The 13,442-nt window shown below is 46.0% G+C and overlaps 1 protein-coding gene across 4 annotated transcripts in view; it reads right to left on the bottom strand.

Annotated features, from left to right (window-relative positions):
* Positions 1–13,442, bottom strand: part of ERG (ETS transcription factor ERG) — a 346,902-nt gene that overhangs the window by 211,219 nt on the left and 122,241 nt on the right. Inside the window, exons 4-5 of one of the 4 annotated variants that reach the window (XM_075542292.1) lie at positions 12,238–12,308; positions 11,882–11,915 (exon numbers count right to left, since the gene is read on the bottom strand). The exons of the other annotated variants lie outside the window; for them this stretch is intronic. The gene's annotated coding sequence lies outside the window, so the exon portion shown is untranslated. The remainder of the gene's footprint in view (positions 1–11,881; positions 11,916–12,237; positions 12,309–13,442) is intronic. 4 annotated transcript variants of the gene reach the window in all.

The raw sequence follows: 13,442 nt of genomic DNA, 5'->3' as shown, positions 1-13,442 counted from the left end.
TGATCACCTGCGGGGACTTTGACTCCTTTGGCACTCCATGCTGAGGGCTGTGGTCTTCATCAGCGAGGACCGCAAGTGCTCCTTGATTTCCGCAAGTCAACAAGCCTTCCTCCAGCCCTGATGCCACACTCTTCTTCACATAATCCAGCTTCTGTGATTCTTAGCTTAGAAGACAGACTGACTACGTGTGGAAGGACACAACTCTAACACACACCTTTCCTGGTTTTATATATGCGGTATGGGAACAACTATCCCACAAACTACATATTGAACCGCGCGTGCAAGTGTGTGTGTGTGTGTACATGCCTCAGACACATGCACACAAGTGCATTTTCGGGGGGGGGGGGAATCCATACTATGAATCAAATTTTTCAAGAGTCTCGTGATTCTAAAAAGTGGGGTCACATTGCACTTGAGAGCATGCAGCCCTTTACTGCGCAGTGGCTTTGTAGTCACAATCGTCACCTACAGAGGAAGACAGGACGTGCAAAGTGTCGGTGATCACAAGATTGTCCCCACTGTGCCTACTGCTTGCTTAATTCAAGCCACACATGTACGATGAGGCTTCACGACGTTCGTGGAGACGGCCCATTATCTCCGAAATCCATTTCTCCAAGAACAGTCTGAGGCTCCCTCATACAGAAGACAGCCCCAGGGTTATGGTCAAGATGGTTCCTGAATGTGTCGTTAAGTTGAATTTGTAGGTAAATTGGAACTGGTACATATGGTTCTTATTTAGCCTATTTTAGTGCATCTGTTGATTGAAAATCTACATATGCAAAACGTGTAGAAAATGAAGGCGAATGTGATGAAGAATTTATTGGAAGTGGGGCTTAGTTCGATCATTTTGAAGTGAAGTTAAAGTTTCATAGCATAAAAGGGCAAGTATGAGTTGTCTGTACACCAGGCTTTGGTAACTCAGCGACTTGCTGTGGTTACTATTCAGAGTGTACAGGACGCCCCAGTCACTGGTAGAACTTCTGCTGTTCATACAGGAGGCACTCATGGGCAGCCACCACCTGAGTCTGTCTGTGGTTGAAGTCTCTGGGTTGCTAGGATGCTCAATGAGTTTCAGCAAAACCTACAGACTAAGACAGCCATGGAAGAAAAACCTGGCGATCTACTTCCAGACATCAGCCAGTGAAAACCTATGAACCACAACCAATCACCGGGCAAAAACAGGACCAGGCAGCTACCCCCATCTCCCTCCCCCCCTCACCACCACTACTCACTGGACTTAACTCGCCGTCAATCAGGGGTCAAGTTGATGGCAGTTTGGGCAACACCAACATGCACAAGATACAACAAGAAATGTAAACAACTTATCATCTCTAAACCCCACTGCCATCAAGCCCATCCCAACTCATGTTCTGTTGACCCCACATAGGGTTTCTGAGACGGTGAATCTTTATGGGAGCAGACAGCCTCATTGTTCTCAGGCACAACAGCTGGTGGATGTAAGCCAGCGACCTCGTAGTTAGCAATCCGACGCTTACCCAACAGAGCCGCCACGGCTCCTAAATGTATCATCTCGCAAAGCAGATAACAACAGGCACAAAAAATAATCAAATTTACCCTCTCCCCAAATGGCAAGCTCTTAAATGACCAATTTTGCAAGGTAGAAAGGTGAAACACCAGGTAGTCAGAAAAGCTTGGAGCAAGAAATCAAGTTCACTGGTAAGCAGATACTGGGAGGGAGGGTTATACACACCTTGACGAGGGACCATCAGTTTCCAACCACCACCTGCTCTAGTTGGTCTGTGCCCACCTAGTTGTCTAGCACCTTGGATGCCAGCCCCGGAGGGACTAGCAGGGAAATAAGAATGAAAAGCGCCTGCTGCAGGGTTTGCTGAGTCATTGCACATCGAACTCAACCTCACGATGAAAGAACTTGGATTTGATGCTGCGAGCAATTCTCTGCGTCTTCTGTGGCTACTAAATACCTTTTTAATGGTGTTTCAAAATTACATTTCTTTAATTTCTACTAACCAAGTTGCAGAAAATACTGTAGACACAGAGGGCACATAGACACAGAGGGCAAGCAAGCCAAATTATTTCTCTCATAGGAGTATAGAAGAACACAATGAAAACTACATAGCAAAAACACATTTTTTAACCATCTGCAGAGCAAATACGACATAGTTGGCACTTCCCATCATTAGAATGCAATTTGCGTAATTGGTTGAGAAAAGCGATAACCCGCAATCCAAAGTCCGTGAGAAGTTTCTGCATTTGCTGCCCCTGTTTCCTCTCTTCAGGTTCTTGCTTGAACCCGTTCAAGTGCAACATTTGCCCAGTCCAGCAGAGCACCTTCCCAACGGCACCAACGGCATCCATGTGGCCAAACCCAATGGTTGGGTCTCAGGTCTTATCTTAACGGACCGACAGGACCTTGCTTCTTCGCCTCGGCCCTGGTTCTTCCACTCAGGTTCCTCTGTGGATTCCTTCTATTCTCCCTACATGTTGGAGAGGCTCATGGCTCAAACCGAAGAGCCTATATAAAGCATAGAAAACTGTGCGTGCTTTTTCTGGTAGAATATTCCTAGTGTCCAACACAAGTTTCAAGAGTCCCATGACTCAACAAAGTGGAGAGACATCGCCTTTGAGAACACACTCTCTCTGCTATAAGATGGCTGTCAGCTCACAATCTTGGTCTACAGATGAGGAGAAGTGGAATGCGTCTGTTAATGTAACAAGGTCCTGCTCTGGGACCATTGCTTATTTAATTTGATCTGCACCTAGAAATGGGCAGTCTCCAGGTTACAAACATCCAAATTACAAGCACTCACCCTTTAATGCAATGTAAATTCACCCCCACTTTGAAACGACTGGACCAACGCCTACGCCCAAAGACTTCCTCACCATCACCCTCACCTGCTGCAAATACCTATTATATCATTGAAAAGGCATCAAACACTAAAGTAAAGCTAAATGAGAACCATAAGCGCCTGTTTGAACTTACCTACAAAATTGACTTAAAGATACACTTAGGAGCAATCTTGATTGTAACCTGGGGACTGTTTGTATTATTTGCTGTGCAGCTACTTAATCCAGACAACTGGTTCAGAGAAATCCTTCTGCATCTCAGTTCTAGGCATCTCATCTTGTCACCCACCTTTCAGTACAGTCTTTGGGCTCATGATTCCCCAGTTTACATATCCACTTGTGTTAGTCACCTAATAGGGTGTCAATTTAAAGATTAAGAGTGTAGGGATGGAGTCTAGGCTGTCAATCTGAATATTGCCAATGAGACTTCTGTGGGCATGGCCTTCTCCTGAGAATTCTGGGAAATCTGGGACTCCCTCCTTGGAGACAGTTGACACTTCTCTCTCTGCTCACTTCCTGGGAGGTATTGCAGAAAACAAGCCATATGTACGCAACCAGACCTCGGTAGTTGGCAAAGCCACAGAGAGACCCCTGCCAGCACTGAGATGCTTACGCCACTGGACCCAAAGACTTTCTATCCACTGGCTTGTGGTCGTCCTGCATTTGACTTCATTGCATATGTTTATGGATTGATATCGGACATATGGGCTAATATCGGACTTATGGACTTGATCTGGACTGGGCTGGGATATTTTCTCAATGTTCAATTTCTCTTGTATATAAGTCTCTTTCTTATTCACGTATGTGTATTCATGGATTTGTTTCTCTAGTCTACCCAGACTAACACACCACTCTAGTATCTTTCAAAGTGGATACTAGTATTCACTCTCGTATCTTAGATCCAGACTCACATGGATCTCCTACCTCATGCATAATAAGCATCTCCCACTGAACATTCCCAAAGCAAACGCCTGATTGAGCCCTACCCGTTGCCACATATTTCTTCTGCAGACATCCAGCTGACTAGGCAGCAGCACCACTCACCCAATGGCTTGTTCACAATAAACGTCAGGGTTATCCTTGACTCTCCCACACCCCAGGTCAAATCCACCAGCACATTCAGTCTCTTCTACCATCAAAATAAACCCCCAATCTGACCATATCTCACCAGATCCACTCCCACCATCCTGGTCAATGACAGTGTTCGCCTAACTCGAGCCCCACTCCAGACAACAGCCAACACGGGCCTTTTAAAACTTCATCAAATGGAAATTCTACTTCAAGTAAGCTCGTTAAATAAAAGCAAGACGTCAACCATGTAACGTCACTCTTCTGCTTAAAGCCCCCCACTGCCCCTTCTCATGTAGAATAGAATGTCTTTGCCTATGAATATTGACAAAATGCCAATGTTGTCAAGAACTTTATGTTACCCGGATCTACAATCAATATCCATGGAAACGGTGTCAAAATATGGAATGACATATGGCATTGTGTAAAACCTGCTACCAAAAACCTGTTAAAAATATTCAAAAGCACGTTGAAGACAGAAGTGCATCCGATGCAAGGCATGGCACTTCCAAAGACCTCACATGCGGGAGAAAGCTGGACACTGCCTGAGTAAGGACGCCGGGAGAAGAACGGATGCACTTGAGTTACGGTACATGGAAGAATAGAGAATCCATTGTGGGCTGTGAGAAGAACCCAAGCATCTGTCCTGGAAGAAGTACAGCCAGAATGATCCTGAGAAGCAAAGTGAGATTCATCTCATATACTTTGGACATGCTTTCAGGAAGGTCCAGTCCCTGGAGAAGGGTAGAATGCTTGGAAAAACAAAGGGTCGGTCAGAAAGAGGGAGACTCTCAGGAGAAGGAGGCACGCAGTGTCCATAGCCGTGGGTTCAAGCACAGCATCACCTGTGAGGGTGGCAAAGGACGGGGCGGAGATTCGTTATGTGGTCTGTAGGGGGCCCCCTCATACACAGAGTCACAACAATTGGTAATCTGCTTGACAGCCTTTAACAACATAACATCTCTGACTGCCAAGCATCTTGAATGTGACCCCGCACAGCTCTGGCGTGCTATATCCTACAGCGCCACTCGTTCTCCACACCAGCCCTGTGCTAGTCTTGAACATGCTGAGCAAACTGCTAGGCGTGCTTTCTTCTCTCTCTGGGGAGCATTTCCTCTAGCTGAGCCTACAAGTTGTTCTCTCACTTCCTTAGGTCTCTGCTCAAACATCATCTCCTCAAAACAGTCTTCCCTAGCCTTCTGCAAATATATATATATATATATATATGTATATATATCCCTCTCCTCCATCATTCTCCGGCTTACTCTATTCTTGCTTCGAAGAATACCAATGAGCATTACATATTGTGTTTGTCTAAGTTCATGCTACTGCTAGATGCCAGCAGCATCTATCTATCGGGGATATCCAGTGTCCCATGTTGAAGGATTTTATAGAAACGGGCTCCCCAGCCCCCCAAATCACAAAATATACATGTAGGTGAATGAAAAGATGACCAAACTCACAAAGTGTGCAAATGAAATAACACAACGGTGATAAAATTACAGATGAATGATCGAAAACACTACTCTCAGCTATTTCTCGGGAGAGCACATCGCCAGTGCCAGTGCCAGCCGCTGACAGGTAGCCTGCCGCTCCTGGAGAGGCCTGACTTGCAGAGTAAGGTAAGACTCTTCCACAGGCTTTCATGGCCCAGGAATCCAGAGGCAGATGGCCAGGGTTACCTTACCTCCGACGTGGCATTGTTGTGTGCTGTCAAGTCAATGCCAACGCGAAGTTGCCCTCTCTGACAGAGTAGAAGGGCCCCCCTGGGTTTCCTAAGCTGTAATTTTACAGGATCCTATCCTCAGGCCTCTTCTCCCACTGACCTTCCAGTCAGCAGCCAAGGCCTTAACTGTTGAGTTGGACTCCTACAGGGGCCTGGTGGCACGGTGGTTATTCATTGGGTTACGATCCACAAATGGAAAGCCAGGCCCCTCAGAGGGAGAAAGATGTCCAGGCCCATGAAGAGTTAGTGTCCTGGAAGCGCACAGGAGCGATCTACCTGTCCGAGAGGGCCCTATGAGTTGGCCTTGACGCCATGGCAGTAAGGTGGGTTTGAGGCAACAACCTTTCCATGAGAAACCTAGCAATTATTTGTGCCCCTGAAAGGCTCCTTCAAGACACAAAAAGAGGACACACTTACGAAGGAAACACTGGAATCGAGAGTATTAAAAATGTTCCTATTCCTTAAATTAGTCAAGGTGTCTGATCACGGGAGGGCATGTGCTTGAGAGAATGACTGGATGCTGTGCAGCAGCTGGAGCCCAAGGGGTGGGGAAGGAAAGGAAACAGCAGGAGACGAGTTAGAGACTCTCCTGTAACATACAAAAGAAAGATAGCAGGGGCCCACTTCGTGCCAGAAAGAAGGGGCGCTGTGAATTGGCCACAAATGTGTAGGGGGAGAGGAAAATGTTAAAGATAGGCTGACCGTTTTAAGCCTGGTAACCGGCAGAAGGGGCTGTCACCAAGGGGGAAAGAGGAGTATTACACATTTGTCAGTGATGATCACTAAGATAGCTAACAGCTATTTTCTAAGACCTCCCATGAATCATTTCTTCTGATCGTCATCTAACCCTAGGCAGTGGGTACCATTATCCTCACTTTCTTGTCAAAAAAAAATTGCAGCTCAGAGGGATTGAAGGTTTCCAAGTTTTTCCAAGCCCAGCATACATTACAGGCAGTCTGGTTTCACAGTCTCCTGCTTACCCAATACTCCAGCTGTCTTGTTCCAAAGAGAAGAGGTGCTAAAAGTGGCAGGATGTTGCCGAAAGCATAGTCCCAGGCATGGTAGGCAGGTGTGGACTCTCTTTGTGACCCCATGCCCTAAGCTCTGGAGACATACAAGGTACTTGAAACAGAACTACCAGACGACCCAGAAGTCCCAATCCTACGCCTATATCCAAAGAAGTGAAGTAAAACTAACACATCTCTATGCCAATATTCCTTACAGCACTTCCATAATAACCAACGGTAGAGACCAGCTCAATGTCCATCAACATACGAATGCGTACATGTGACACATACACATAATGCGTCCCAACCAGAAGGCCAAATAAAGTCCTCATGTGTGCCACAACATACATAGATGAATCTTGAAGAGATTACACTGAGCAAAAGCAGCCAGTCTCAAAAGAACAAGGACTGCGTGTCCTCACCCACACGAGACATGTAAATATATTCCAAAGCCAATCTCACTGCTGCTCCAGTCGATTCTGACTCATGCGATCCTACAGGCAGAGTAGAATTGCCCCCTGTGGGTTTTTGAGACCGTAAATCTTTATAGGAACAGAAAGCCTCATTTTTTTCCAGAAGCAACTATACAGAAACCAAATATTATTCATGGGAACCAGAGGCGGGAGAAAGAAGGAAGGAGGCAGAGTTTTTTTTCCTTTGGGGAGAACTGAGTTGATGCTCATGGTAATGGAATATTTTACAACAAGATTGGACTAACTGTAATCACTGTCATGGGAATATAGATGGAAGAACTGGTCAATGTTTTAATGAGCATATTTTCACAACCATAAGACAATAAAAATAATAAATAACCCACTTTAATGATAGAAAGATGCTTTGAAGTCTCTAAGGCATAACATAAATGGGATGTAACCCATGTTGATTAGTTGCTGAGTTGAAAGTACCCGTATCCATTTCCAGGTGAGGGGTCTAGCAGGCACCTAGCAACGTGGGCTGGACGGTCAAGGAGGAATCAGAGCTGGAGTGGAAGACGTGTGCATCACCTGTTACAGAGGGGCTACACGGCACAAAGGGGGTTAGAGCTCACAAGACACAAAAAGCATAGAGGGAAAAGAAGAGGGGGGAGGCTACTCAATGGGTAGACCAGAAGTAAGACTTGTCCCCACACTTGAAGGAGCAGATGTCTTAGAACAGTGGGTCTCAACCTGTGGGTCACGACCCCTTTAGGGTTCGAACGACCCTCTTACAGGGGTTGCCCGATTCATCACAGTAGCAAAATGACAGTGATGAAGTAGCAACGAACATAATTTTATAGTTGGGGGGGGGGTCACCACAACATGAGGGACTGTATGAAAGGGTGGCAGCATTAAGAAGGTCGAGTACCACTGTCTTAGAAGATGTTCATACCCTGAGCTAACCTCTGTCCCATGCCTCCCCCACATCAAGTGGTCTAAACACCAAGTCATATAACCAACAGAGCCTGCCTCCCACCAGAACTGCAAAAACAGGGTTAGCAACGGTGCCAACCAGGCTGGCGACCCGACACCTCTCAATGGGTGGAGGCTAGCCTGAACCATTCTTCATTCAAATTCCCAAAGGCTTATCTCCTGTACCACAGCAGAAGCGACTCCAGTCCAAGCAGTGCCGCCCACCCTTACAGAGAGTCCCTGGTCAAGGTGCTCGCGACTGACTCAGGTTGGAGATCTAAGTCAACCACAAGCGCCTGAGGGGAAAGGCTCGGAGGACGTACGAGCCTAAGATCACAGTCACTGGACGCGCGCGGGCACACAGTCTTACTCCAGCGCATGTGCGGTTGACAACAGTCACAGTTGACCCCGCGGCAACCGGCTTTGGGGTTGTTTGGAACAAGGCGTTGAAGGCATGGCTAGGAATTCCAGAGCAGTTGTGCAGAACACTTCAGAACCCAGCGCAGACAGGTCAGTTCACGGTTCCTGTCTGTCAATCAAACACCTCGGCGTTCAGAAGCACCTGAGCTGCGGACCTCCTCCGTGCAGTTCCCGGGCCTGGCCGCAGCCCTCGCTAACTGGAGAAGCATCCGTGCAGCAGAGCCCAGGAACGTGCACATCAGCGAGCGCGCCCCGCAGGGTGCGCGCCCCAGGGTGCACTTTGACACCAGGCTTTAGAAGAGGGGACTGGGTTGACTGTACACAACTCCAAACCCTTCTTCTTGGAAGTCATTTGGATTTTCCTCCAGACCTGTTGATGCCTGCTCATTAAGCCAGTGGCCCTCCCATACAGTCCCTGTCACTGAAGCTTGGTGAGGCGTCCCTAAGTTTGGGGCTGAGGGCAGGGGAATTGGACACCCCGGCTGTGGGAATTGCCGTCGAATCTGGCCTCACCTACCTGAGCGCCACCCCCAATACATGGAAGGGCTGAGGCTACAGAATCTGGCCCTAGAACACGCCCCAGCGGAGGACTGCGGGCAGCCAGGAAGATGGAGAGACCCCGCAAGCACAGGCACAGAAAGAAGGGCAACCTGCAGGAGGGGCCACCAGGCCCTAGACTAGAGCCGCCTGCGCCAGGATGACTGTGACCCACAGCGACCCCCTCCGGTGGGGGGTAGAACTGCCCCCATGGTGTTCCAGTGCCTGACCTTTCAGAAGTAGCAGCCGTGTCCACTGATCATCTCATTACTAAAGTCATACACACCCACTGAGTAGATTTTGGACACTTGCGCTCCTATTTTCAATTAAGTACCATCATTTTTCACTTAAAAAAAAAAAGAGCCCAAAACGAAAGTGCAGCTATAAACGGCAGCAAAGTCACCAGGCCTGTCTGGATGCACTCACCCCACTGGACTCCGATCAAAGCTGATTTATTGAGAAAATAGGCAGCCTATCAAAGGTTTACATCATCTTCATAGTGCACAGACTTTATGGGAAAAGCTCCATCTCTGCTTAATGTATCCTCAGAAGGATAAACTTTCCACCTCCCTGTGAAACAGTTACTATAAATCAGATTTGCAAACGTGTGCAAAATGCTCCCCACTCAATGAGGCTTTTGTCAGCCAGGTGGGAGCTAGGGAGCGACACCCACCCTTCCCTGTGGTGATGGGATAAATCACAGGCAGCCCCAGTGCATGGCCTAGACTGGGCACTGCTCCCATCTGCTTCCTGTTGTTTTAAAAGAGCTCTGCTCATCTGCTGAGTTCTCGGGCTTTCCTGGGAGCACGTCGAATGCTGGCTACTTCCTCACGCTGCTGCAGGCGCCTCCTCCCATACCATGCACCCAGAGTGGGCGCCAGCATCTTTCACAGGCAGAATAGTGAACAGTTCACCCGGGACAGCAGCCAAGGAATGATGTGAGAAACACATCCACTTCTTGGGACGTACTGACCCCCTGCATCTGTTCCCTTCCTTCCAGAATATTCCCATCTTCCTCCTACTCCTTTTCTACTACCATCCTGTAAAGACCATGTCAATGCATAACATATGAATGGCACCGCCACGTAGGAGACTGTTGAGACCAGATTAGTGAGGCTGAGCTATCACATTACATCGTCCATTCTATTCTCATATCCCAGGGGTTGCAAGGGGTGAACATACCCAGTTGCCCACCAAAGGGCTGGTGGCTCAGGTCCACCAGAGGTGATCTAGTGATCTACTTCCAAAATGTCAGCTTGTGAAAACCTTGCAGAGCATAGTTCTGCCCTGATACACATAGGTTGCCATGCATTGCAACAATTTTTACAGCAACTGGTGTTTCATGTTGTTACATAACATTCCGTTCTTGTGTGCTTTGAACATGTCACCAGGAAGAAAGAGTCCCTAGAAAGGACATCATGCTTGGCAAAGTGGAGTGTCAGCAAAAAGGAGGAAGGCCCTCAAGGAGATAGACTGACATGGTGGCGGCAGAGACAGGCTGAACTAGAACCCTGGGGAGGATGGCAGAGAGGTGGCCAGGGTTTCCCTTGACTGTCACAGGGCTGCTGTGAGTGGACAGCAATTGGGCAGCACCTAACAACACTTCATTATCTGTATCATACAATTCATATATGATTACATACTATATATCATTACTTTGTATGTGAATGTTATACATAAGCAATCTAATTCTATATTAAAATATGTTATTATAATGTGATAATAAGAAGCAACAGAGGGAGTGCGGAGTAGAGACGTGAAGCCCATCTGTAGACAATTGGACATCCCCTCACAGAAGAGTCAAAAGGAAGAGACGAGCCATTCAGGATACAGTATAGCACCAATGAAACATACAACTTTCCTCTAGTTCTTTAATGCTTCCTCCCCCCACTATCATGAACCCAAATCCAGCTAGACCAGAGCATGTACACGGGTACAGAGAAGAGCTGGAAACACAGGGAATCCGGGACAGATAACCCCCCAGGACCAGCAATGAGAATGAGAATAGCCAAACCAGAAGGGTAAGAGAAAGGTGGGCGGAAAGGGGGAGCCGATTAGAATGATCCACATATAAGCCTCTCCCTGGGGGACGGACACGAGAAAAGTGGGTGAAGAGAGACATTGGTCAGTGTGAGCCATGAAAAATAATAATCATTTACAAATTATCAAAGATTCATGAAAGAGGGAGGGGAGGGGAGGGAGAGAAAAAAGTGAGGCGTCAATACCAAGGGCTCAAGTAGAAAGAAAATGTTTTGAGAATGATGATGGCAACAAATGTAAAAATGTGCTTGACACATGGATGGATGTATGGATTGTAATAAGAGCTGTACGAGCCCCTAATAAAATGATTTTAGACAATAATAATAGGAGGTAACATAAATCCACCGGTGGTAGCTTGTACGCGACCGTGCTACCAGTCACTATGCCACCGTGAGTATTTAGGAAGCCAGATGGGCCACTCATAGTGGATGGGTTCCCCGAAGCTACGAACCTAAAACAGAAGAGGAAGAAACAACTTGCTACATATTTTAAACAAAAACTGCCAAGGAGTATAGATCTTCTTTTTCTTTTTTAATAAACAATTTTATTGGGGGCTCTTGTCACAATCCATACATCAACTGTAATACTACTATTATTCAAATGTGCACCCCAACCATTAAAGTCCAAGAGGAAGAAATTTGAGATGTTTACTAACTTCTTCCATCTGAAATTGATCCAATATGGCATCTAGATGCACTGAAATTACGGGTGATTGGAATGTAAAAGTTGGAAAGGAAGAAGGATCTAGTTGGAGTATATGGCCTTGGTGATAATAACGACACAAGAAACAGTATAATAAAGTCTTACAAGCCCAACAACCTATTCGTTGGAAATACATTTTTCTACATAATCACAGACATTGACCTTACCAGATGGTATCCACAGGAACCAAATCAATTATATCTGTGAAAAGAAACCATGGAGATGCTCAATATCATCAGTCAGAACAAGGTCAGTCACCCACAATGAAACATCAACTGTTCATAGGAAAGTTGAAGAAATTTCAAATTTGTCCTTAATGCCAATGTATGCCCTTATGTAAATTCCACCTGGATCTAGAGTTCATTTCATAATTGATTGACACATTGAACACTAACGATCAAGGACCAGAAAAGTAGTGGGAGGACATTAAGAACATCCTACATGAAGAAAGCAAAAGGTCATTCAAACACCAAAAGCAGAAAGAACAAACAAAATTGAGGTCAGAAGAGACTCTGAAACTTACTTTTGAATGTAGAGTAGCTGAAGCCAAGTTAAGAAAAACTAAAAGAGCTGAACAGAAGATTCAAACGTGGCCTGAGAAGACAAAATGAAATGTGCAGAGACCTAGAGTTAGAAAATCAAAACAGTCGAATACGCAGGGCATTTCTCAAGCTTAAGTAACTGAAGACAATTCAAGCTTAGTTACAATATTCCAATATTGAAGGATTCTGTGGGCCACGTATTGACTAATGTAGGAGGCAACTGAAGACAAATTCAAGCTTAGTTACAATATTCCAATACTGAGGATTCTGTGGGCCACATATTGAATGATGTAGGAGGCAACTGAAGACAAATTCAAGCTTAGTTACAATATTCCAATATTGAAGGATTCTGTGGGCCACGTATTGAATGATGTAGGAAGCAACAAAAGAAAATGTAAGGAACATACCAAGTCACTGTAGCAAAAATAATTGGTTGCTGGTCAACCCTTTCCAAAGGTAGCGCATGACCAAGAACCACTGGTACTGAAGGAAGAAGTCCAAGCTGCGCTGAGGGTTTTCGCAAAATGCAAGGCTCAAGGAACTGACAACATACCAACTGAGATGTTTTCACAGAGGCATTCATTCATCTGTGCCAAGAAATTTAGAAGATGGCCACCTGGTGAAGCAGCCAGAAGAGGCCCATATTTGTGCCCATTCTGAAGAAAGGTCACTCAAAAGAATGCAAAAGTTACCCAAGAGTATCATTAACATCACGTAAAAGTACATTTTTGCTGAAGGTAATGCAAAAGGAGTTTCAGCAGCGTATCAACAGGAAATTGACAGAAATGCAAGCCAGACTCAGAAGAGGATGTGGACCGAGGGATATCATTGCTGATGTCAAATGGATCTTGGCTGGAGGCAGAGAATACCAGAGAGATGTTTACTTATGTTTTATTGACTGTGTAAAGGCATTCAACTGTGGGTAGCAGAACAAATTTTGGAAACTATTGCAAATAATGAGACTTCCTGACCATTTCATTGTGCTCATGCAGACCTTGTGTATAGACCAGGAGGCAGTCATTCAAACAGAACAAGGAGCTGCTGTGTTGTTTACAACCAAGTAAGGTATGTTTGTGCCAATCTGTGGGCTTGCAACTAATCCAAGAAGCAAGACTATCTGAAGAAGGTAGTAAAATCAGGATTGATGAGAAACTCATTAACAATATGATATAAGCAGGAGGAAAGT

Source organism: Tenrec ecaudatus, chromosome 2 (genome assembly GCF_050624435.1).
Source record: "Tenrec ecaudatus isolate mTenEca1 chromosome 2, mTenEca1.hap1, whole genome shotgun sequence".
In the NCBI taxonomy this organism is placed as follows: domain Eukaryota; kingdom Metazoa; phylum Chordata; class Mammalia; order Afrosoricida; family Tenrecidae; genus Tenrec; species Tenrec ecaudatus.
This window is presented reverse-complemented; position numbering and strand designations above follow the sequence as displayed.